At 42.8% G+C, this 26,544-nt stretch overlaps 1 protein-coding gene across 2 annotated transcripts in view; it reads left to right on the top strand.

The window, feature by feature from the left end:
* Positions 1-24,248: 24,248 nt before the first annotated feature.
* The window catches only part of MEF2C (myocyte enhancer factor 2C), a 137,381-nt gene continuing 135,085 nt past the window's right edge, over positions 24,249-26,544 (top strand). For both annotated transcript variants that reach the window (XM_074952831.1, XM_074952830.1), the window contains exon 1: positions 24,249-24,489. The gene's annotated coding sequence lies outside the window, so the exon portion shown is untranslated. The remainder of the gene's footprint in view (positions 24,490-26,544) is intronic.

Genomic DNA, 26,544 nt, shown 5'->3' with positions numbered 1-26,544 from the left:
TTTGTATTTTTACCCATAAAGAGTCTAATCCTGCATGGGGGTTTGCAGAGCTACGCCTTTTCTTTCCTCTTGAACAGACCACTTGTGCACCACTTAATGAGCCAGATCTTCAGCTTGTGTAAAATGGTGTCCCTTCATCAGGCCCGCTATGTGGACCCACTGTAACTGAAGCTACTCTGACTGCTGTGCTGGATTGCGCAGACCCTGCTGAGCCATAAAAGGATGCATGTTGGGGCTTGCCATGTCACCTCTCCTCAAGGTCATATAGTTTGCATGCTGCACATTTACAATGACTGTCTAGTATTCCTGTATGTGTCTGAAGTTACTTCATCCCCCTGACCAGGAGTAACTGTTCCATGCAGTTTCTTTTAACGATGGTCTAAAGCTGGGGAATGTAATGTACTTGTACAGATATATTACTGCTGCAGACCTGGCAACCTGTCCCAATTCCCTCTATACTATATGGTCAAATTTCACTCTCTGATATGTACATCCTCTTCTCCTATTTTTAGTGTCCCGGAGGGTTCTGTTCCTCCCCTTTTCTTTCTATTCTAACTCTCTCCTAGATCTTATATCCTTCCATACTTTCAACTGCCACGACTTTTATGCCAGTGGTTTGCAAGTCTATCTCTTTACCTTTGACCATTCACTGTCCAGTATTGCATTGCTAGCCACATCTCCTCTTGGCTAAGCAGCCACCATCTCAAACCGAAGCCCTCCAACTTAAATTTCTTATCTTTCTTCCTAAGACTTTTCCCCTACCTCCCACCTTAGTCTGCATTGACAATTCCATTCCCCTTCCTGTCTCAGGTTTGTAATCTTTGTGTAGCTTTGACTGTTCTTTGCCCTTCCTCCTTCACATCCAGTCTCCTTTGAAGTCCTGTCTCTTCTTTCTTTTTGAATGTCTAAAATCCACCATTTCCTCTCTGTGCCATTGCTGAAATTCTTGTTGATTAACAGGCCATCTCACCTTAACTACCGTAACTTTCCCTTATCTGGCTATACTGATACTCAACACTTCCTCCTCAAGACTGTTCAAAATGCTGCTACTAATGTAATTTTCCTCTCTGACCACATCCCCTCCTGATACCTTTATATCTCTCTATTGATCTTATCGTGCTGCATAAAATTCAAGTTCCTCATCTGTACTTCTGAGGCCCTACATAATCTTGTCTCCACCTACATATCTACTCTCATTTCCCCTTACTCTTCTCCTCTTTGCTTATACTCTTCCCAGTCCTCTGCTTTAGGCCCCAATTTGGGAAAGCACTTCAGCCCGTGCATAACTTTAAGCATATGGATAGTTTCATTGACTTTATGGGACCCACTCACATGCTTAAAGTTAGTCACATGCTAAAGTGCTTTGCTAAGGGTTGCTTTTCCCAATATTTTGTCTTCTGTCTTTCTGCTTCCTACACCTGTATAGCCCCCTTCTGGAGAACTCCTCATCTCCAAGAGTGGAAGAGCCAGCTTCTTTTTCCTACCTCAGTGGCTCTCCTTAGGAGCCATGGGCTCTCTGTGCACCTTCCCTTCAAGAGCAAGAGAAGGATTGTGTCTCCTCCTATAGATGGCAGTGGACTCCATGGAGTCAATACCCTCCCCCAAACACTATGTGTCTCTGGGCACAATTCACTCTGGGCAGTCCCAGCAATGTGCAAGCTACCCAGGATCTGCAGGTAATTGTCTGGCATGTCAATCTGACTTCTTGTCTAGCCCCTGGTAGGCTGTTCCAAGTTTCAGGCACCTGAATAGGCAGACCTTTGGGATCCTTCTCCTTTCTGGAGCCTCCATAATATCAGATTCAGGAGGCTCTGCTTCCAACACTCTCCCTGCTCTCATCCATCTGCACCCTCCTCCTGTCTGTCCTCCTTAAAAACTACTCTTCAAGCAATCCCTCCTGCTTGCCCCTTCTCATGACGGATCTCCAGACTCTCCCCATCTCCTGAACTGCTGTCTTGTTTTTCTTTTCATGTTAGTGTAACCCTTCTGCCAGGTGGAGCCAGCAACAAGGGCTGGGTTCAGTATCTAGGGGTTCCTTTTCAACAATACAACACAAAATCAGCTTGAGCCACCACCCAGTGACCTGGGACAATTACACACCATCCCCTGGGCGCCTCTAAGGCCTGGTCCACATTATGAGTTTATGTTGGATTTAGCAGCATTAAATCCGAATTAACCCTGCACCCGTCCACACAACGAAGCCATTTTTTCAACATAAAGGGCTCTTAAAACCGATTTCTGTACTCCTCCCCAACAAGGGGATTAGCGCTGAAATCAACATCGCTGTTTTGAATTAGGGTTAGTGTGGACGCAATTTGAAGGTTTGGCCTCCGGGAGCTATCCCACAATGCACCATTGTGACTGCTCTGGACAGCACTCTGAACTCGGATGCACTGGCCAGGTGTACAGGAAAAGCCCCGGGAACTTTAGAATCTCATTTCCTGTTTGGCCAGGCGAGCTCATCAGCACAGGTGACCATGCGGTCCCAGAACTGAAAAAGAGCTCCAGCATGGACCAAACGGGAGATACTGGATCTGATCACTGTATGGGGAGAGGAATCCGTGCTATGAGAACTATGTTCCAAAAGATGAAATGCCAAAACATTTCAAAAAATCTCAGAGGCCATGAGGGACAGAGGCTACATCAGGGACGCAACACAGTACTGCGTGAAACTTAAGGAGCTCAGACAAGCATACCAGAAAACCAAAGAATCAAACGGACGCTCCGGGACAGAGCCCCAGACATGCTGCTTCTACGCTGAGCTGCATGCAATTCTAGGGGGGGGCCGCCACCACTACCCCACCCCTGAACGTGGACTCCGATGATGGGGTACTCTCCACCATGCCTGAGGATTTTGCAGATGGTGGAAAATCATCTGCAAAATCATTTTGGAGGAGGAGGACGAGCTTGGAGAGAGCACACAGCACACCGTTCTCCCTGACAGGCAGGATCTTTTTCTCACCCTGACTGAAATACCCTCCCAACCCAACCAAGCCAGAGAAGGGATCTCTGGTGAGTGTACCTTTTTAAATATAATACACATTATAAAAGCAAACGTTTTTTAATGATTAAGTAGCCCTGAGGACTTGGGATACATTCATGGCCAGTACAGGTACTGGAAAAATCTGTTAACGTGTCTGGGGATGCAGCGGAAATCCTCCAGGGACATCATCTGAAGTACTCATCTCTCCTGGAAGTACTCTAAAAGCCTTTGCAGAAGGCTTCTGGGGAGAGCAGCCTTATTCCGTCCTCCATGGTAGGACACTTTACCACGCCATGCTAGTGGCAAGTAATCTGGCATAATTGCATGACAAAGCCTGGCAGCGTATGGTCCTGGTGTTTGCTGGCATTCAAGCAACATCTGTTCTTTATCTCTCTGTGTTATCCTCAGGAGAGTGATATCGTTCATGGTCACCTGGTTGAAATAGGGGAATTTAATTAAGGGGACATTCAGAGGTGCCCATTCCTACTCGGCTGTTTGCCTGTGGCTGAAAAGAAATCCTCCCCGTAGTTAGCCACGCGGTGTGGGGGGCTGTTTGTGTTTGGCTAGCAGGAATCTTCCCTGATACCAGCCAGGTGGTGGGGGGAGGGGAAAAGCGATCATCCCAGAGAATTGGATGGGGGGAGGGGGTTAGTTTGGTTTCTGCTGCTGCACGTTAACAGGAAAACGTCAGCACTAAATGGCTAACTCAACGGGCTTTGCTTGATATGGGAAAGGAGGGCACTGCTATTATGTAGGTTGCAGAAGCCGAAAGACTATGGCTTACCATGGCCGCCTGCAAGCTGAATTCTGTTGCCCGGCCCTGCATGTGTGATCTCTAACACCAAAGCAGCAGGCACTCAATATAAGATGCAAAATGCGACCTTGTACCTAAATCACGTGTGCTATGTAGTGTGAATAGTGTTGTTCACCGTGAAAGAGTATAGCCATTGTTCTGTAAAATGTATCTTTTTAAATACTTCACTCCCTTTTTTTCCTCCAGCAGCTGCAAATGTTTCAAGCCTCCCTCCTCTGTCCCAAAGGCTATCTCAGATAAGGCGATGAAAAAAACACACGTGCAATGAAATGTTCTCTGAGCTCATGCAGTCGTCTGGCACTGACAAAGCTGTGTGGAGGGACACAATAGCAGAGTACAGGATGGTGGCCGACGAACGTGAGGAGAGGTGGCGGCAGGAAGATCAGAGGAGGCATGAGGCAAGGCTGGGGCTACTGCGGGATGAAACGGACATGCTCCGGCATCTGGTGGAGGTTCATGAATGGCAGCAGGATCACAGACTGCCACTGCAGCCCCTTCTTAACCACCCACCCTCCTCCCCAAGTTCCATAGCCTCCTCACCCAGACGCCCTAGAACGCGCAGGGGCGGAGGCTCCGGGCACCCAACCACTCCACCCCAGTGGACAGCCCAAGCAACAGAAGGCTGACATTCAACAAGTTTTAAAGTGGCCTTTTTCTTCCCTCCTACCCTCCTCCCACACCCCACCCGGGCTACCTTGTGAGTTATCTCCCTATTTTTATAATCAATTAATAAAGAATACATGTTTTTTAAATGACAGTGACTTTATTTCCTTTTCAAGCAAGCTGTGATCGAAGGGGGGAGGCAGGTAGCGTACAGGGAATTTAGAGGCAACCAAGGGGGCGGGTTTTCATCAAGGAGAAACAAACAGAAGTGTCACACAGTACCCTGGCCAGTCATGAAACTGTTTTTCAAAGCTTCTCTGATTAACAGCACTTCCTGCTGTGCTCTTCTAACCGCCCTGGTGTCTGGCTGCGCATATTCAGCAGCCAGACGAGTGGGCACTGCAGGGGCAGGGGAGACATCTTTTGGGGCAAGGGATGATGAGGTTTCCTTTGAGGATCCCTCGGCTACTGGCATAGGTCCCTGCATCTCTGATTCTAATAGTGGAAGGCCCAAGGCATCCAGGACACCTTTCACCTGTATGTCTCCACTATCCAATAACCTAGATGTGTCATCATAGGATGGTCTCATTGGTGGCATGGGTGTGCCAGCAATGGGCCTAAATACTTCTACCATGGGGTTTAGGGCTGAAGAAGTGGTGCTCTCTCTTGGTTCAGCTGATTGAAATCTCGTCTCCATTCTAGGATACACTATGGTAATGTCTTCCTCCTCAGACTCACTGCGCTGAGTAGGGGTAGGTTAGCCGCAGCGGGCCCACTGTCCATGTTGGATGGTGGCTTTGGTCTAGCACATTTGTTCTGCCCAGTTGCCATGTTGTGATCAACTTCGTAAGGGGCGCCTACCAACTCTCCCACAAGGATTTGTCTTATGTGCACTGTAAAGTGTTCAGGGCTTTATCTGTGGTTATAAAGTGTCAGATAAACTGATGGTGCTATCAAAATGATTTATAAAAAACAATAAAATTGTAATAATTGGACATATGCTGATGATCTAGCCTCCAGAGTTTTATACTGTATCCATTATCATGCTATCTGAGCACTTTTGCCATAGTTTCTGAGCATCTGAAAGCTGAAATTTGGGCCAAAGGTTTTATTTCTATTTTGCAAGATAGAGAAGAGGGACTGCAATATGCTTCAAGGTGCCTTTCTAGCATTTGGAAACAATTCTCTATCAAAAGCTAGAGAAAAGGTATCCCGGAATTAATGACTAAAAATCAAAGATCTGAAAACTATACCATTTAGATAAAGCTTTTTGTGCCTAAACAATCCCCTTACCTACCCAAGATCTGGGACTGAGGAGGATTCAGACTTTACTCTGTTAAATAGGGATAAAAGAACTGATTTTGCTCCCATTCAGTCAATGGTAAAACTCCCATTGATTTCAAATTCACAGGATCAAGCCTAATATGTATCACGTGCACATCTTGGTCTACCTGGAAAACCTTCCCATGTAATTATTCAAATACATATATGGCATTTTCATAGTTCAAGATAGGGAGTAAGGTTTCGATTTCATGTATATGTAGGCTGAATTCACGAAGTGTTGGAGTGGCGCTGCCACCTCATTCCACTTCCCAGTTGTATCCCAACAACCTTGACCTTTGGACAGGGACAGGCACATGATGTAGAGGAAAGGTACAAAACTGTTGTATGTCCTGCATCCTTCCCAGAGGCTGAGAGTTTCACCTCTCTGATATGCCTAGCTGGCTCAAAGAGTGAGAGTTCCTGAGAGCAATCACAATCCTAAATGTCATGTCGCAGTAGACAGTACTATCTGTTAAGTGAATGGGCCAGCCCACATACAGATTTCCTACCAAAGCTCTAATAGAAAATCAAACAAGTTCATAAGTTAGAATCATACTATTTAAATAAAACTGTCACACTTCTGTAAAGTACGTGTACATATATAGATGTACAGACTGATCCAGAGATCTTGTTTTAGGTATGTGATAAAGTAACAATTTTCATTACAGTGAGTGGAGTTTAACATGGAGTGTCTGCAAATGTCGTTCTGGCTTAATCAGCGGAGAGATCATTTGTGCCATCCGCACTCAGCAGGGACTTGGTTGCTGAGACAAGGTAGCAAATAAAAAAAAATAATGGGAGTAAATGAAAATAATTTGAAGAGCTATAAAACTAAGCAAACCAGGACTCTAAACCAGTTGTCTTTCAACGACAACTACTGGATCTTTCTAGAGAGAAATGTGTTTTCTGATAATTGTTGTAATTAACAGAACATTTTAGAATTACAGGCTGGCTCAGGTGGGGGAAATATACTTTCTATTTACATGACTGAGTTAGCACTTTTAAAAATACTTATCAAATTTTAATTATACCCAGTGGATGACAATCAAATTATACTTGACTAAAATCAAAACTGTACTGAGAAATGTGTTTATCTTAAGGCAGATATACTGACTTGCTAAACAATTCTGAAATTGTGCTGAGGCAACTCTGAAGTAATCTGTTCCCTTTATTTTGGATCTAGGTCTTCTGCAGGATAATAGGTTTGGAAATAAATTTAGTTAATGTCTACAATATTTTCTCTGTATGGAAATATGAACATGTAAAATTACTTTTCTTATTTATGCTACACTAAGTCCTTTAGCTCTGTACTTTTAGCTAAGTACTGCAGCAAGCACACATTAATAGAAAAATCATTCTTTTACTCTGAGTTACTTCTAAACTTAATCATCTTCTTTATTACTTTGTTGCTAAGATGCTAACTTCGGTGACCTAGCAAACAGCCATATAAATAGTTATAACTATTTACAAAAACAAAAAAGTATTTTTATTAATGATTTTCCCCTGTATTAAGTTAGAAAAACAATTTGGGTTACTGCAATTAGAGTAGTACTTAAACGTGAGAGGATCAAGAACTATGAACATTATTTTTCAGACACTAACGGGTCTTCAAAAAGTTCTGACTTCCTATTCATTAGGACATTGAGAAGGTTGTTTTGTATTTAAGAATGAGATCTGATGGAGAGCTTGAAATGAAACACGTGATTTTATTAAATATGGTGAAAACATAAGGGCTTTATTATGATACACACAAAAAAACAAGAATCTGTTTCTCGTTAGCAAGCTTCTAAAAAGTACCTCCTGTATAATTATTAAATAAAACACTCACTTATTCAGTACTCAGCTTTTAAACCCTGAATAAGAGGAGTGCACACTGAGAGAGGTACTTACCAGGGTTTCCATGGATACTGGATGATGCCAATCAAGTCCATGTTTTTATCTGAAAGTGGTGCCCCTGCAGAGAAATACAGTTTGGTGAGTGGTTGTTTATACATAGCAAGTAAACAGGGACTTGTTTATTTTACAAAAAGCTCCTGACCCAGACTTTTGCTCATCACCCCTTTATTTTGCCCCCTTTTAAATGGCAATACTGTAAAACAGATATTTTGGGCAGTTTTCTTTTTATTTGTTTAAGTGCTTTACATAATTTTTCAAGCAGAAGTTGCGTACCTAGGTATGCGACTGCTAATGCTGCTATACCTATGTTGACAACTTTTAAAAACTCTACGATAGGCATATTAATGTAAATTACCTCTTTCTATTTCATTCTCCAAAAGCCATCTCGGGTGGGAAGGGGCAGGAGGGGGGGAGAAGAAGAAGAGAAAAAAAAGTAAAGGATGCATATAAATGATGAATACCCTTACCATAATCCAATAAGAATAAGACTGCCAAATTCTCCAAAAGCCATCTCCAGGAGGAGGAGGAGGAAGAGGATGAAGAAGAAGAAGAAGAAAGTAAAGGGTGCATATAAATGATGAATACCCTTAACATAATCCAATAAGAACAAGGCTGCCAAATTTAGAATGCTTCAAAATCTAATGGCTTTCCATGTATACTAGCTACCATTTTAAAAGTGGTTGGTTCCTAGATTCTCAAAGCATAAGTGTTATGAACATGTAATTTTGACATCCAGTCTCTCAACACTACATGCTTTCTAATTTTGGGAGTGAGATTAATACCTCCTATTTGAGAAGTTTTAGCCGTCTAATATTTCTCTGGATAAAAAAGCACAATGAGTTAGTGAAAAAAAAAGGCAATCAACTTTAATACTTAACACAGTTTAATAGCCTGAATTGAAATATATGTGTGCTGTATTTCCATTAAAAAAGTTTCCTTCCAGCCACAATTATTAGAACAAAAACTTGTCTTGTTCTGAGATTATTCTTGGAAATGTAATTTTAACGTCTATGTAAAAGAGGAAACTTCTTTGCCATATGAAAGCAATTTCATTTTTTCCTCAAAGGAGTGATTTTTGGATGAAATGACTGATTTTGATATTTTCCATTTGAACTTGCAGCATACTCTGGGGGGACAGTAATTCTGTGTTCTTTTGCCAGCGCTGACAAAGGTCTGGTTGTCAGTGATACCTTTTACAGCTAAATTTACTCTAGAGTGACAGGAGCAGGTGCACCTAGGCCTGCCAGACACTTGTGCGCAGGGATCACGCATCTTACAGGTCAACAACTAAAAGGGAAAAAGCTTCTGTCTTCATAGTAGAGGGTGAGTGAGGCAAACACAGCCCAAACTGGGGGGTTTCTCTTCAAAGCCAGCTGGTCTGGCTTTATTCTACAGGAATTTTTTTACCTGTCAGTTTGGTCAACGAAGCCCTCAGCAGGTGCTGACGGGTACAACTTCCTGGAGAAGCAGAAGAAGGGCACTGGTGAGTTTTAATAGACAAAACAATGAAAAAATAATTTAAGTCTTTAAAGCTAATCTGCTCTCTACAAAGAGCTAATACCTGTCCTCCAGAATCATAGCTCAGACTTCAAAACTTTTTTGACTGAAAATAGATAAGCTCTGTAGCATGCTTCACATTCTGTTTCATGTGGTACTTTACTGTAATTTCTTTGTCCGGGAAAGGTTTCTTGAAAGTGAAAGATTTAGTTGATTTCTTTTAAACTTTTTCTTTTAAATCTGAACGCAAAGGACCTTTAGGATTACATACAGAACTACGTAGGAACATTCGCAGCCAGCAAACATGGCTGATCATACTCTTTGCTCTAAATGCAAATTGTTTCTTAAGAAATCATTACCCTTTTCATTTCTAATGAGATAGGATGACTTTTGTTTGTAGAATTCTCTCTGTATTTGCAGCTTAATTTGACATTCAAATGCCTTAAAAACTCCATATGAACACCATGATGGGTTAACTATACAATAAAAAGAGAGTGAATTAAAAAAAACTTGAAATAATTTTAAAAAATAGTTTACATTCAAAGGGTAACCATATGAAACAGTTGTTGATTTCATTGGAGTAAGAAGTCAGATCACGAAACAAAGGCTTTGTGGAAGTATTTTCTTTGCACGGAGCTTTTTAAATGTACAGTTAGTTTGCACAATGTTTAGATTTATGACACCACAAAATGAATGTAGGTGGGGGGCAATGGGGAAGGGGACTGGGAGGAAAGGGGATGGAATAGGGATATTTTTCCAAGACAATAAGATTTTAATTAATGTGAAAACATGGGAGAAATTAGTCCACATGTTAAAACATATTTTTAAAATGTTTTTATTATGAATTTCTATTTCAAGAACTCATCCTTTTAACTTTGCTTCACAGCAATTCTTACAAACTGTTGTATTAAATGGAAAACATTTATTTTAACAAGTAAGCAAACAGAAAACTTGAAGATGAAGATTATACATAGTGAACATATGAAACCATTTAACCAACCAAATTCCATATTCACAAGTCACATGCACATAAAAGGCACAAAAGTAAAACAAAAGCACCAGGGGCATGCTTAAATAAACAATTATATAACTTCTACATTGGAGATTACTTGAGTGTGAAAATATGAATGATTTACCAAGGCGGGGGAGCTGAAGCTGGGATGGAACACTTAAATTTAAAGATTCCACATTAGTGAATTTCCTGAGACATAGGGTGACCAAATGTCCCGTTTTTAAAGGGTCAGTCCCATTTTTGGGGACTTTTTCTTATACAGGCGCCTATTACTCCCCACCCTCATCACGTTTTTTACAGTTGCTATCTAGTCTCCCTACTGAGACACAAAGCCTGATCCTGAACTGTTACATTCAATGAGAGTTTTGATCCGAATGGAGCTGGATCAGGCCCTTAATCTTTGTCTGTCTTATTCACTTTGGAACACAAGCCAACGCAACTTTATGGACCATGCTTTGTTAAAACCAATTAATTGTTATTATGACAAGAATATTCTGTGGTTTGTTAGATGGACACAGAAGGTCTGTAGAATGTACAATACTTGATTAAAAATAAACAGTAACACCATAAAGGTAAATAATATTTTTTTTCAAATTAATATTGATAATGAAACAACTTATGAGATGCAAAAGAAACTTTTGCTGAATACCAAAGCTCTGGGGCTCCTCTGAAATAAGAATAAATCTGTAGAGCACTGCTTTTTCATATACCATATTTTTAAAATACAGAAATCTCACTATCAAATGCCTTATACGTCCACTAAATCTCAGCACTGTGAAATTATAAAATATTATAAATTATAAATTATAAAAAATTATAAATTAAATTATAAAAAATAATATATATTATTATATATGTAATAAATGTAATTCCTAGAGTAAATCTGAAATAAGTACATATTATATTAGCTAAGCACTGTGCACAACCTTTGGTTTAAAACTTATTTTGATAGGCTATCGTTTCCTCAGCACTGCACTGTATTGATCCTAGAGCCCTGGTAACAGCAATTAATGTGACTAAGTCCGAGATAATTTCATTAGACTAACATTATTAAACAGAGTTTAATAGAGTTGGTCTGTAACTCAATTCATTTAAAAAAAATCTTTTAATTAGTCCCTTTTGTTAAATACAACTTCACTAGAGAACAGGTCGCTTTTTGGAATGATGATTAGGCTGTACACGATGCAAAGTAGAGATTTCAGTTTAGATACAATTCATACAATCAAATTCAGGATAATTAATTATCCTTTTTTGGTCATTGTGCTTGTAATTTCTCCAATCAACAAATTTAAACACAGTTACAATACTAAATGAAATTCTGAAATATTTCTATTAAATGTAATTTGGTGATTAAATGCTGGGTGATAAAAATCCTGTTCACACTGAAGTCAATAAAAGTTCTTCTGTTGTCTTCAAAGGAACTGAATCAGGCCTTACAATCTGGAATATTGAATACATTCATTTATTACTGCCCCACCTATTTCTTAAGAACTAATAAACCAACACTCACCTTGACCTAAGTTATATACTTTGTAAAATATTGTTGTTTATTCTGCAGCTATTTTTAAAAATCTTTCCACAAACTCCAAACTACTTCAGCTTTCAACCATATGTTTGTCTTTTCCAATAAATCCCAAACTTTAGTGTCAGGAAGACAATTATATTTGTTATTCCATAGTGCATATAAATATAAATGTGTTCTAAACACAAAGCTTTGGCAAAAAGTACAACAGAGTGAATATATGTTGTGTTCTTCAAAAGTTAATGTAAAGCTTTTCAAATCAGAGCTGGATGGTATTTTGTGCCTTGTTCTCCTCTCATCTGAACAGATGTAAATCAGAACTCCACTGAAGTTAATGGAATTATACTGGTTTAAAACTGGTGCAATTGAAAAAAAGAATTAAACCCAATAGCTTTATATTTTGTCTAATTAGCTTTTTTATTAATGCACATTTAACTTATCCTCATTTAAAATTTCAATTATCTCTGAAATAATACATTTACAAAGCATTTTTTTCTTTATATTGTGAAAAAGTACCTTCTTAGCCCCCTAAATGGATATTAAAATGTTTTCCATGTAAACCTATAGAGCCCAATCCTCCAGTTTTTTCTTAGTAAAAATTCCCACTGAGTTCATAGGACACTGGACCAAATCCTGCTCCTCCACTTAAAGCCGCAGTAAAAGAGCTTTACCCATAGGACCATATGGATGTTAGAGGGTGGTAGAGTATGGAATCCTCCTGCCTGTCAGCCTATTGGCTGCACACGGAGCAGCTGCTTAGCTTGGGTGCTTCTACTCCAGGACTAGAGTAGCGGCTATGGACTACTGTGCAATTGAAGACACACTGACCATGCCGCTACCTCCCCCTTGACCTACCCACAATTTCCTGATACAGTCCTATCACAAAGCTGCCATAGTGCTTGGCTCCACTGTGCAAAATGGGACACTAGAGCCCCTTGGGTGGCCTCTCTGCTGTCTGCCCCGTCCCCATACTGAGCAGAAATACAGCATTTCTGTTGTTCACTGGGTCTTCTTCTCCTGAATATATACTGCAAAATGTAATCCATGTATACTAATATTCATTCCAAGAGAAGCAGCTAGCACGACAAGGCCAATACCAAAAATTCCATTTATGATAAGATAAACAACAGAAACTTTTAGAAAAGAAAACACCTTCTAAAAAGTGCAATGTGCTCAACATTTAAATCTAAAAGCAGCAGATTCTAAACTCAAGTTCAATATATACAGCTTGGAAAGGATAAGTGCATATATTCAAAGGTGAGTATACAGTTGCAGTTCACTGGAATCACCCTAAGTAACTTTACAGATCGAATAAAATAGTCAATGGCCATTTTGTTCAAGAATACATAGATACAATCTTTCTCTATTTATACATATACAAGGTATGCATATTGTGCAATTGATATCTGAAGCTGACCCCAGCACTGATATGGTTGACATACTGTACGGTATGACAGCATCTGCCAACGAAAAAAAAAAAAATTTAACCAAGATGTCTAACAACTGATAAACAACCAGTACAACAAACCTTTATGAATCTTTGCTCTCTCAAAGACTCAGTTTTTTCCCTCATTAATTCTTCTCCTTAAGTCCTTAATGACTGAAGAAAAAAGGCATTAAAGAATATGAAAATCATAGAAATGTCTAGCTTTATTATGTCTGCACTATTTGCTCTTTCTGCTTGATTCTATCAAGCGATGGCAGGACATTGTAATACTCAATATCCACATCCATTGGCAGCTCTTGCTCTAATAACCATCTACCTGTCCCAATTTGAAATCATTAGAGAAAATATTACCAATAGACGTTATATCCTTGAAAAAAGTCTAGTACTAGCATCAGTGTCATCCAATAATAATACTAAAAATCAAGAAAGAACCTACAAGTCACAGCAAAAGCCTTGAGTATTAAAATAATCAATCAACCAGCCTTCAGTCCTTCCAATGCTTACAGTCTTCAGGGGACACCTGAATCTTTTGAAAGTTATTAGTAGTATCAGGCCTGATCCTGCAGTCTCACTCAGGCAAAACTTGTGTTCAGTTCAATGGGGAATTTTGCCTGAAAAAGGACTGCAATATTATGTCCATCACTAATTCCATTTTTATTATGTGTCCTTTGCATTCTATCTCAACCAGTTAATTATTTGGAATTCTACCACTAAACTTTTGGTAACATTTTAGGGCCCTGTCCTGTGGTCCACATATATGCATATGTAAGCGTGGGAATAGTCCCACTATTGTGGGGAACTTTCCTGGCTTCTGCACTACCCTGGTGAAATGGGCTAGTGAAAGGATCTGAGTCCTCGCTCCCACTTCCTTGACCAAGGGCCTTCCTGCCCTTGAGGACTCCCCTTCCACTCTCCTGTCTGACAGAGTCCTTGTAAACCCCAACAAGGCTGGGCCCAGGATTCCTGGAGGGCTCGACCCCCAACCCTGCTGTGGTCACCTAGGACAGGGGCTAGGGTGTCCCCACTCCGGGGTACTCTCTCTGCACTGGACACTTCTCTGACCCACTTACCATTACATACAAGTTAAAGCAAATGCAAGTTATTTAATCAACAATTAAATTTAAAAAGAATAAGGAAAAATGGGAACGGTTAAAGGAAACACATCAACCTGCTCTGTGGCAGGGAACATCACAAACAGCGTCTCTGGAATGTCAGGGCAGTTCACAGTCTGTTCCTTGTAAGTCCCAGGCCTCCTTCTCAGGCCCCGGCTGTGCTGCAGGGATGCTGTGGGTTGGACACTTGCTCTGGTGGTGGTGGCCACACGCTCTCAGGCTCTAAGTGGTAGGACCCTTCTTCCCAGTATCGCCCCCGCCCTGTCGGGGTTATGATCCACGCCTGGCCTGCAGAGCCCCTTGGCTGAGGTGTCTCCCTGTGCTGGGCCCGCTGCCCAGGGTCCCCCTCGCTTTCCCCAGCTGCTCACCCCACCCAGCTCCGGACTGCTCCAGCCCCAGCTGCACCACTCTGTCTCTGCACTGCTACTGCTGCTCTGCCTCCAGCTCCCTGGGCTGCTTCTTTGGCCCCTCTGCCTCTGGTTGCTGCAGCTCTGCTCCCAGGACAGGTCTGCTCTGCAGGCTGCTTCTGTGACTCTGCTCCCAGCACTGACCTGCTTCCTGAGCTACTTTTTTGGCCCCTCTGCCTCTGATTGCTGCAGCTCCCCTCCGAGGGCAAGTCTGCTCTCTCTGGGCTGTTTTTCTGGTCCCTCCGGATCTGGCACACCTCTGTTCCCCAGCTTAGCTTGAGCCCCCGCTTTCTCCTTAGGTCGGCCCCACTCTGTCTGACCCAGGCTATCCCAGCTCACACGGAGGACGGCACCTCCCGGCCTCCTGACTCCCTGATTAGCCTGCTCGCCCTGTCATTCAGGCTGACCTGGAGCATTGGCCTCTCCCCATTGTTCCTGGGGGCTGTCAGTCTCAGGGTCCTGATTCCCCATCGACCCTTCCCCCTTTTTAGTATTGGGAGCTAGCAACTAAAATACCCCCACTGAATGTTAGTAAGGGGGCAACAGTCCCCGTACACGTAACTCTCACCAAAGTCAGTGGTTGTTTTGTAATCTTTGCTGTGGAACACATGCAAGTTATAATAGGTGTGCATCCTGCTTAAGGCAAAGAGACTCTTCCTACCTCTAGTGTGGCAACCACAAAAGAGCTCCCAATCCCTCACCTCTGTGAAGAGAACACCTGGTCCTTAACCAAAACCCCTTTAATCCAGCAATACTCCTCACAGATCCCTTCACCGAGTCAGGGCCCCTTCTCCCATCCATAGTCATTTGACCCCCTCCTCAATCTACCTTCAACCCAAACATGAATATCCAGCACCCAATAGATCCTCCCCATAGAACCACAGCCAACAAATCATACAGTTTCCTTCCACTCCAGTCGCTGTTCTCCATTCCTCACTCTTCCATCCCACTGATGGCTAAAGAGGTCAGCCAAGTGTTCCCCATTGATATTGAAGGACAAGGAACTGGCAAGCCATTGCTCTCTCAGCCCTTTGAAGATATTTAAAGGTAAAGCTGGAGCTTGGCTTGTTAGGGAGAGGGGAATCCCAGAGGGTGAGGCATAAAACTCGTCCAGAGATCATACTGTTTGGAGCATTGTGATAAATTTGAAGTTCATAATGAAACCCAAACTTTTGGGGCCAGCTCTTTAGCTGATGTAACTCAGTATAGCTCCATCAAAGTCAATGGTGCTACAGTGAGTCACACAAGCTAAGAATCTGACCTGTGGTTATTATTAATTATTATTATTATTATTATTTTTATTATTATTATTTTATTTTATAGCACCCAAAAGGCTTCTACATGTTTTACACAAGAAACAGAAAAACATGGCCCCTGCCCCAAAGAGCTTCTAATCTACATTTTAGAGGAGACACGAGTTTGGGTGATTAATAGAGAGAGAGGCAAAGAGGGAAAGTCTTACAGCAGTAATCATGTAGTTGTTACTCAGTTTGGGAATGTATACATCTTGGTTGTTTTGTAAAGATCTGTTTGTTTTTAATAACATAATGAAGATAAAGATAGAAGTTAGTGAATAGTAACTCACTTCTTGTAGTAATGGTGGAAAAAGTGAATTTTTAGGAAGAGTTTAAATGTGGTGAGGGTGATGTCTTGGTGGACCAGTTAATCTAGCAACTTTCAATTTATATTTAAAAGATTCATTTGAGATAAAGAACAAGAATCAAAGCCTTTTGTCACATGTTCCTTACTTAAGACACAATTTCAACAGTCTTCTTTATCAAAGCTGAATTTCCAAGGATTTCTATCATACTAGAGAACTGGATTAGTTTTCTTTGATTGGCTTATATAGACATTCACAATGTTGTATCTCAGACATTTCTGAAGGTCATATGTCATCTGCCCGGCTTTGTGTTTCCTTATGAAAGATTTTCAGACCTATAGCAAGATGTGGACCAAAACTCTGATGTGGAACCTTGAATCTGAACCCCTTCAAATTTCAGATAAGTCTGACTAGAATATCCAGATCCAAATTCACTCCAAGTTTTGGCTCGAAGCTGGATCCAAAATTTGAAGAGGCCTATTTTCAAGTTCCAGTTTTGATGCAACCAGATTCTCACAGGACAACTTGTTCCCATGAGATTTCCACTATTTGAGATGGAAAATATTTTCCATGACTATCTGATCTCATGATATTCCCATCACTATGGATCTCATGAGAACAAATTGTGAATTTTTGAACCAAAGAACTGAATCTGTTCTTGCCATAGTTTATACAGCAGCCACAGTCCAGCTTCAAGTGCAAAAAATTAACCTAAACCCATATCCAAACACAATCTCTTCTGCCTCTCTTTCCTTGTAATCTCAATAAGTACAACCTTTAAAAGGGCCTCCACAGAAGAGTTATAATGAATGACAGCACAGCAGAGGCTTCATGAACGTTTTAACATATGTTAGCATAAGTAGCATGAGCACAACATCTGAAAGATACCTTATAGTGAAGTTGAATGTTGTGCTCATAGGGGTTACAGGCTCCTACGAACATATCTAACAGAGTTTTCAACTTTCAGAAGCCCTCTATAAAAAGACTAAGGAAATGTCCATACCACCAAAAAAATTACCATATTCATTATGATTATTAGTAGTATTGTGGTAGTGCCTGGAGGCTAGATCCACAAAGGGGACTAAGACTCAGCACTGTAGCACCTACATTTAGTTGCCACATCACCCAATGGAATCCTAAGCCATGAGTTAGACATCCAGCCTCCCTATACAAAGCATGGGGAAAGTTAAGAGCCTAAGAAAGGGATTCAGAAAACCACGCACACTGAGTAGGGAGCCATACAATCTAGCCAATAAGAAATGCTGAGGAGAGGGGTGGGGCATAAACCTTCAAAGGGAGTTAGATGCTTAAACCAGATCAGCCCTTTCTCAAGAGAAAGGGGGATGGTGGTAGTGCTCTTTTCCCCAATAGCCCGGGGTAAGAGTATTCTAACCCCTGGGCTACTGGGTAAAAGGGCAACACCACCACCTCCTCCATTGTTTTGTGCAGGGCTTGATCCTGTAGGTGTCCTCTCATGCAGCCTCTGAGCACCTCTACCAGATTAGGCCCTGCCAACAAGATAGGTAAGGGAATACCTAGTTTGTGAATCCCATTGTGGTTTACGCATCATCTGGGCGTAATCATCAACTTAAGCGCCTTTGCACATGCACACTGGCAGAATGTCAAGCATCTAGGGGCCCTTTCACACCAGTCCAGTTCCTCTGTACCCTGTGTACACACTCAGTATATACACAAGACACCATACTCCACACCCTGTTTATAACCTGGTGAGTGTACACCCTTCTAAAATAGCATTTCATTTACTCCAAATTTGATTCAAGCAAGTGGTGAGCAAATTGCAACAGATGCAAAGGGTCAGAGAAACATCCAAAAGTCTGGATGCTTATCTAAAGCGTATCCTAAAGTTTGGTCTGGAAAACTCATGAGAACTGGGTTTCTCACAAAACCTCTGGTATTTCCTTTCTAGCTAGAAATACAGCAGCAGCAGCCTTTCTTGTGATACTTGGAATTTTCACTTGTAGCCAAAGCCAGGAAATATAATGGCCTTCAGAAATGGGGGAATAAGTTAACCAAGGTTTTTCTCACCTTAAAATGCATTCCCTTTCTGTTTGAAATTATGTTTGAACTGTGGCTAAGGTCTACCCAAAACAATCCCCTACATTTCTTGGCCCTCAGAAGTTTCATGGACCTCATTGTCTCCACAGTTGTGGAAGCTCCTCCTATCTGTAGTAGCTGCAGAATGGTTCATTAGGCATTTTCTGGCCACCTCAGGCTACATACTTCCCTAGTGTATCACCAGAAATGGCGATCAAGTGCTCGGAGTATCAAGGGATTAACAAGGAGACACTAATCGTTGGTTTTTCACCAAAAAACTCTTGAGTGTGAAGACAGTCAAACCATGGCCAACAACTCCATTTCAGGAAAAGAGAAGAGATGTTTAGCCTGATGAATAACCAAACCTTCCCAAAAAGAAATGGAGATCAAGGAGAAGAAAAAGGAGGGAGGAAGCTTCTGCCTCCCATATGTAAGGGGACCAGTAAGCCCCCTTACTAACATTCAGTGGGGGTGTTTTGGTAGGCTAGCTCCCTATACTAAAAGGGGAAGGGTCTATGGGAAACCAGGACCCTAAGACGGATAGTCCCTAGGAACAATCGGGAGAGGCCAATGCTCCAGGTCAGCCTGAATGACAGGGCGAGCAGGCTAATCAGGGAGTCAGGAGGCCAGGGAGGTCCCGTTCTCCGTGTGAGCTGGATTTGCCTGGGTCAGACAGAGTGGGGCCGAGCTAAGGAGAAAGCCGGGGCCCAAGCTAAGCTGGGGAGCAGAGCTGTGCCAGATCCAGAGGGACCAGAAAAGCAGCCCAGAGAGAGCAGACCCTGTCCTGGGAGCAGAGCTGCAGCCCCAAAGCCAGAGGCACAGCCCAGAGAGAGCAGACTTGCCCTTGGAGGAGATCTGCAGCAACCAGAGCCAGAGGGGCCAGAAAAGCAGCCCACGAAGCAGGTCAGTGCTGGGAGCAGAGTCACAGAAGCAGCCTGCAGAGCAGACCTGTCCTGGGAACAGAGCTGCAGCAACCAGAGGCAGAGGGGCCAAAGAAGCAGCCCAGGGAGCTGGAGGCAGAGCAGCAGCAGTGCAGAGACAGAGTGGTACAGCTGGGGCTGGAGCAGTCTAGAGCTGGGTGCGGTTAGCAGCTCGGGAGCGCGAGGGGGACCCTGGGCAGCAGGCCCAGCACAGGGAGACCCCTCAGCCAAGAGGCTCTGCAGGCCAGGCGTGGATCGTAATCCCGACAGGGCGGGGGCCACACTGGGAAGAAGGGTCCTACCACTTAGAGCCTGAGAGCGTGTGGCCACCACCAGAGCAAGTGTCCAACCCACAGCATCCCTACAGCAAAGCCAGGGCCTGAGAAGAAGGCCTGGGACTTACAAGGAACAGACTGTGAACTGCCCGGACATTCCAGAGACGCTGTTTGTGATGTTCCCTGCCACAGAGCAGGTTGATGTGTTTCCTTTAACCGTTCCCATTTTTCCTTATTCTTTTTAAAATTAATTGTTGATTAAATAACTTGCATTTGCTTTAACTTGTATGTAATGGTTAGTGAGTCAGAGAAGTGCCCAGTGCAGAGAGAGTACCCTTGAGTGGGGACACCCTAACCCTGTCCTAGGTGACCACAGCAGGGTTGGGGGTCGAGCCCCCCAGGAATCCTGGGCCCTGCCTTGTTGGGGTTACAAGGACTCTGCCAGACAGGAGAGTGGAAGGGGAGTCCTCAAGGGCAGGAAGGCCACTGGGTCAAGGAAGTGGGAGCGAGGACTCAGATCCTTTCACTAGCCCACTTCACCAGGGTAGTGCAGAAGCCAGGAAAGTTCCCCACAATAGTGGGACTATTCCCCTGCTTACACATACTGTAGCCAATTGCATGAGCAGCAGGAACCAAATGTGAGGAGTCATGTGGATCTGGAGCAGGAGGATGTAGAGGGCAAGTTATTTTATATGAGAGTTCCTCCCCCTGTCAGCTGTGCAGCTTACTTCACAGGAGGCTGTTCTGTTGTTTGGCTCTCTTTGAGCCTTCTGCAGCAAACTGAACCTTCTCCTGGAAAGGCCAACCTGCTGTGAAGAAGCCTTGTCCTTCTGGAATTGGCATGATCCAGAAAGCTAGTTATTCTCTGCTGGGTCAAGCCTACAGGTTATGAAAGACACTGAAAAATAAACATGAAAATCATTTATATGACAGACATTTTGCAACGAGGCTCTAAGCTGTCTTCACACTCCCTGTATTGTGGGGAAGGCAGGAGTCTAGCTAGCCTACAGCAGACACACTGCTCTAGTTTATGCTGTTTTGTATGGGCCATAGAAAGCAGAAATAGCCAGAGCACAGCACACACTGGCCACATGCCCTCTGACCTCCTGCCAACTCCCTTGCCATTATGCTCCTTCCAGTCCCCAACATGACCTCTGCACTGGTGACTAGGAGAAAGGGGCCAGTGCAGAAATGTTATGCCAGATATATGACACCTTCCAATGGAAGTATTTTACCTGGGCTGTCTCTGAGAGCTTTCCATCTCCTCCATGCCATGCAGGGGTCAGATCTAGGGTGACCAGACAGCAAATGTGAAAAATCGGGACGGGGTGGGGGGCAATAGGAGCCTACATAAGAAAAAGACCCAAAAATCGGGACTGTCCCTATAAAATCGGGACTTGTGGTCACCCTAGTCAGATCACAACAGAAAACAGGGCTGCCTCCTTTTGTTAGTTAAAAAAACAGAACACAATAGCATGAGTTAAGGGCAGAATGCCAGACTTAGGTCTGAATCTCCTGCCTCTTGTTAATTTGTAAGATGAAACAAATTATTTACAGGGAGAACATAATGTATGTAGGTGGGTTATTGCTGTTTTTTAATCTATTTATAAAATGCACTACTTATTTGAGAGACTGAAATTGTTTATTACTACACTACATATATTTTGTTAAAACTCTTGTTATTTAATAATAAGCTCATTGTATTTCTGATGTTCACTTAACCAAGTAGATTTTAGCAGTCATGAACCTGACAGACAGATTACAGTGTATCATGGATTTATTCCCTGCCAAATTTTTTGCTTTAAAAAATTGAATTATTTTTGAATTATATGAACACAAAAATAATTAGACTGGTGAATAATTTTTTTACTAATTCAATTGAACAAATCAGCTTTTAAAAAAAATATTTTGAAATATATATGCCTTGTCCTGAGACATTAGTGACGTGTAAACAAATTGATTTCAAGTTTCTATTCTAGGCCAAGTTTTAACCTGCTTCCTTATCTTTTGCTAAAGAAAATCTATGCAACCTGAAATTTCATGTATTTATACTTTTACGTCGCAGGAGATTTTTTGGTGGGAATTTAAGATTAACTACAGAAGCTGTCTGAGTTATGTTTCTGAGATAAAACTAGCAGATGTTTGCTTAAAGATTTTTAATTAAAGCCTAGGAACTTCAAAACTGTTCATACGTTTTTCCTCCATAGAAAATTAGCATAGAGGCACAGATGTACATTTTTGGAGTCCATAAATCTTAAGGAATAATTTTGTGATTTTAGGTTAAATTTTGCCCTCAGTTACTCCCATGCAAACCCAGTGACTTCAATGGTTGCCCTCTTTTTAAAAACAGACATAATAAACATTATAATGGGTGCAAAGGATAATGTGGATATTTAAATATGGTAGGGAGAGAAAGGGTCTGGTACAGGAGATGGGGTCCTGGTGCTGGGAGAGCAGGGTTGGATGATCTTTGATGTAGGTACAGTATTATAAGAGTCTGAACTGCCATTTTAGGGCCTGATCTAAAACCCACTGAAGTTAATGTAAAGACTCCAACTGATTTGAATGGGCTTTCAATCAAGCCCATGAGCCCCACAGAAATCCATGAAGATTTTGTATGGATGGTATGTCAACTCTGCAGCTTTCACAGATGATAATTCATAAGTGGCCCCAACTCAGCAAGGTATTAAAACACATGCCCCCTTGAAGTCAATGGGACTACACACATGCTTAAAAGAAGGAAATTAAGTGTCTTCCTGAATTGGGTCCATAGACAAAAATGTTTTCTAACATTACACCTATAAAAGATCAAGAATCAGGTGGAGTTCACAAATTCTTCCAAGATCACAACAGGTTTAAAAGCTTTCCTGATCTCTGGTATGTAAACTCCATTAGTGGAACCACCCCTGGGATAGGAAGCTTCAGTACTTGATTCTAATATTTTGTTCTGTTTCACTGAACAACAAATATTGTTTTTTACATTTTACAATGATTTTAGCAAAGTCTAGGCTCTTTATCAAAAGAAAACATTTATCTACAAATGTTTTCACATTTCACTGGTTTATTTATAAATACTCTTTGGGAGGGGGAAAGGTTAGAAAATATTAAAAGGGGGACAGCATCAATTTGGAGATCAGTTTCAGAATGTTTTCTGCTATAACAATGTGACACCTAAATTACTATAAATGAAAGACGTTAGCAAAAAAAAATCCCTTTTTTTTTCCAGTTTGTTCACTTTGTTTGTTTGGTGGCACTTTGTGTATAGACATTTTAATTGTTTTCCCTGTACAGTCAGTTAGTCTATATCTGTTGCAAAGACACTTGAAAACATCCATAAGGGAGAAGCAAGACCTATCTATGGGGGGCGGGGGGAACTTTTGAAAGTCTGGAAAATAAGAGATGCCATAAACAACCCTACCACTGCTCCCTCTCTCTATCCCATAGAGAAACACACTCAATATATCTTTACATATATTTAAAAATATGAGCAACATACCCCTGCTACAACAACCCATACAAATTACATTCTTACAACACAGGAACCACACACCTATAGTCAAATTCCCCTTCGCAGAATAAGCCATCTCCCACATTATATCTCAGACACACTAGCTGCATCAAACAACTTTACCAACCCTCTTCCCCATCAACAATATAGTTTTCTATTACAAATTTACATATTTCCCTCAACCACTCATGACTATCTCCCATTCCATTAAATGTGCTATATAGAGAACAATACCTATTCTTCCTCCCAATGTGGTCTAAGACATGAACACTCACATGCAAATAGATTTCCACTATAAACCTATTTATACTGTACAAATACTAGTTGTAGCCACTAAGGACAGAGAGGCAGACAAAAAATGTAAAGTGCTTGATAGGTTTAGCACGGGAGCCATATCTCTGTCACGTGGGTTCATGCACAGCACAGCTCAGCTCACTAGGTAGTGGAGTCCGGAGCAGAGTTAAGGTTGCTGATGGATTTTCAAGACTTTCACAGATGCAACCCTGAGTTAGAATTTCCTGTCATTCGCATCTCTCTCTCTTTCTGTTATTTTAAATAACAACAAAGTTGTAATAAAAGTTTTTTAGCCCAAATAATTGACGCAGCTCTACAATCACCACTGTTGGGGGGGGGGGAGGTGTCTGGGAATATTTCAGTAGCCAGTGAATTTGCCCAGCTCAGTTATAATAAACTCCTGAAACAAGTGACATCTAATGTAAATGCTGAGAAGCTCCTGAAGCAAAAGAAGGGGTGTTATCACATTTATTCTTCTGAGTTTGCACCTAGCAAACAATGCAAATATAATCCCACGAAGATTCAAGATACTGCCAAAACAAACAAACAAACAAACAAAAATAACCTCACACCCTTATCAGTCTGAATCCACTACCACAGCCAACCAGACCAGTATTCTGTTTTTAAAGCATATGTGTGCTTTCAAAAACCCCCAAATCCTGCTCGTTTGCATGAGCGCTGCAGCTGCTCTGCAAACAGAAAGAGGGATGGATCTCCGCCTTGGGCAGGACTCACCGACTGCAGCAAACCTCTTTGCACGGTGAGACGTAAGTGGGTAGGTGGGATCCAGGCTGGTATGGTTTAATAGCGCGTTTTAAAAATGCACAGCTTATTCCCCCTCCCCATCCACCTTTCCAAATGATCCCCGTGGAGGAATAGCAGGGGACTTAGCAGCACTCCCTTGCCAGCAGCCCCTGCTGAGCCTGCTCCAGCCGAGGCGCACACGGCGCGTGCGGATGGGACTGGGAGCAGCGGCAGTAGAGGACCTGGGAGCGTTGATGGCTCCGCTATGATGACAGGCAGCCCCCACGTGTTCCTGCTCCTTCCCTCCCGCCCAAGCCCTGTGGGATCCTGAGTCCAGACGGGCAAACCAGGGGCAGTGGCGGGGGGAGCAGGAGGCGAGGAAGACTGGGCAGTGGTGCCTAGTCTGGCTGACTGACTGATAACGCAGGGCATAGAGCGCACTGTGTGACTCTTGGGCATCCAGACTGTGTCCGGCATGTAAGTGCATTTCTGCTTTATTTTGGGGTTTGGTCCTCCTTAATGCGCCTCTCCTCTGCCTCCTCCGGGCTTTTCTAGTCGGAGAGGGGCAGGGAAAGAAGTCATGGTTACTATGCTGTCCCAGAGCAAACAGATTCTGCAACCCACTTCCACCCCCGCACTGTGAGTGACAACACCCCCCGCCCCATTTCAGTGCGCACACAAAAAGCCCTTCCCTCCCTCTCACCCTGCGCCACGCCACTCTCCCTCCAGTGCGCGCGCACACACACACACGCGCCGCCCGTCCCTGCCCCAGGGCGCGCACACACGTGGCATTCTTTCCTCCTTCCGAAAGCACACATCCATAAAGCCGGGCTCGCCTCTACAGCGCGCGCACGCGGGTCCGCCACAGGGTGCACGCACCGCATCGCTCCCCTATTGCGCGCGCATACACACAGACACATCACCGGCTCTCCACAACCTATCCATTACACAGATGATGCTCTTCTGTCTCTCAGCTCAGAGTCACACACCGCGTAGGACCTCGTCCTCCTCCTCTGCTACCCACTTCTTCCACCCTCCTTTCACTCCAAACGCGTAGGTCACACTCCTTGTACTCCTCCCGCTCCATCATGCCTTCCACGGGTACACCCAACAGCACTCTCTCCCAACATCCAGGACACATTAACCACCCCCCCCGGGGCCCATGCACCCGAAATCTGCCTTTCGCCTCCTAATGTGTGTATATGCACACGTACACACACACCCACACCACCTTCCATGTTCACGGATGACACTTGCTGCCCTCTCTTCAGTGCGCACGCACATTTGTCCCTCTCTTCCCAATTCATGTCCACGAATGACATCCCCTGTGCACACACAAGACCTATTGCCCTAGTGCACACAAACGGCATTTGCCCCTCCCCTCTCTTTCTCCTAAGCACACACTGTACACACACACCCGCTCGTTGAACTGTGAGTTACAAATCCGAGAGAAGGGAGAGATCTTGGAGCTGAGCCCCGATGCCGGGTGTAGTGTCAAAAGCCGCTACGGACACATTTTGCTACCAGTACCAACGCGTAACACGTGTTGGCTGTTCTTTTTCTGACACTACACCGGCAGCAGCCTGAAGCGGGAGGAGAGGAGGGGAAATCAAACGGGTACTGCGCGGCTGTTGCTTTACTGTACTTTTGATTGGTCTGTAATGTGTGCAGTGTCAGTGGATTGAGTGGCCATAAGAATCATCTGCTGGGGTTTGGGCTGTTTGGACTCAAAAGCAGCCTTTGGCTGTGGGCTTGTAGATGTTTGGCAAAGGCTGGCCAGAGTCCCAAGTTCCTGAGAGGCTCAGAAGTATCCCCCCCCCTTTTTCCCCCCACCCCTTATTGCCCCTCTTTGGAATCTAGCCCACCCCTAGTATAAAAAGTTTAAAGAAAGGGACCCACACTGTAGTTGGGAGGTGAAACCAGGCGTACTGTGCCTGTGAGGGGGATTTTGCAGGACCAATCCTGTGTAAATCTGAGTGTTTTGTGAATGACCTCAAGAGATACACAAACTTCCTGGTTATGAACAATAATAAGCTTCTCCTAAAACTCAAACACTGTCTTGTGCAGTAATTCTCAAGCCATTTCAAATATGCAAATAAAAATGAATTTTTTTTAAAGTAGGCAAGATATTATCAGGAAACTATCAGATAAGAAATGGTCCAAATGATATTCAAATAGTCTACAGCTATAAACCTGGCCATTTACTCAATTACTTTGCTGGGTGGCACATTACAGTTTGGGTGAAGACACCATTTTCACAAGCAACTAGTGTACAGAAGGCCGGACAGACAATACAAGAAGAAAAGTGTTCTGATTACAGGCAGTTTTGCAATCTAAAAGGTAGGCCTTTATGGAACCTTCCTCAGATGGTTGTTGTTGTGTAAAAAACAATAGTTCTTAAAAGAAGAAAATAAATTGATGAATACACTTTGCCATAAAATTCCAGTATCTGACACAATAATTTTAATTGTTACATCTGTGCAGTATACCTCTTCATTAAGCAGTGAGTGAACTGTTTAAAAAAAACAGTTA

Source organism: Natator depressus, chromosome 5 (assembly GCF_965152275.1).
Source record: "Natator depressus isolate rNatDep1 chromosome 5, rNatDep2.hap1, whole genome shotgun sequence".
Lineage (NCBI taxonomy): Eukaryota > Metazoa > Chordata > Testudines > Cheloniidae > Natator > Natator depressus.
Note: the sequence above shows the minus strand (reverse complement) of the source record. Positions and strands in the feature narration are given on the sequence as shown.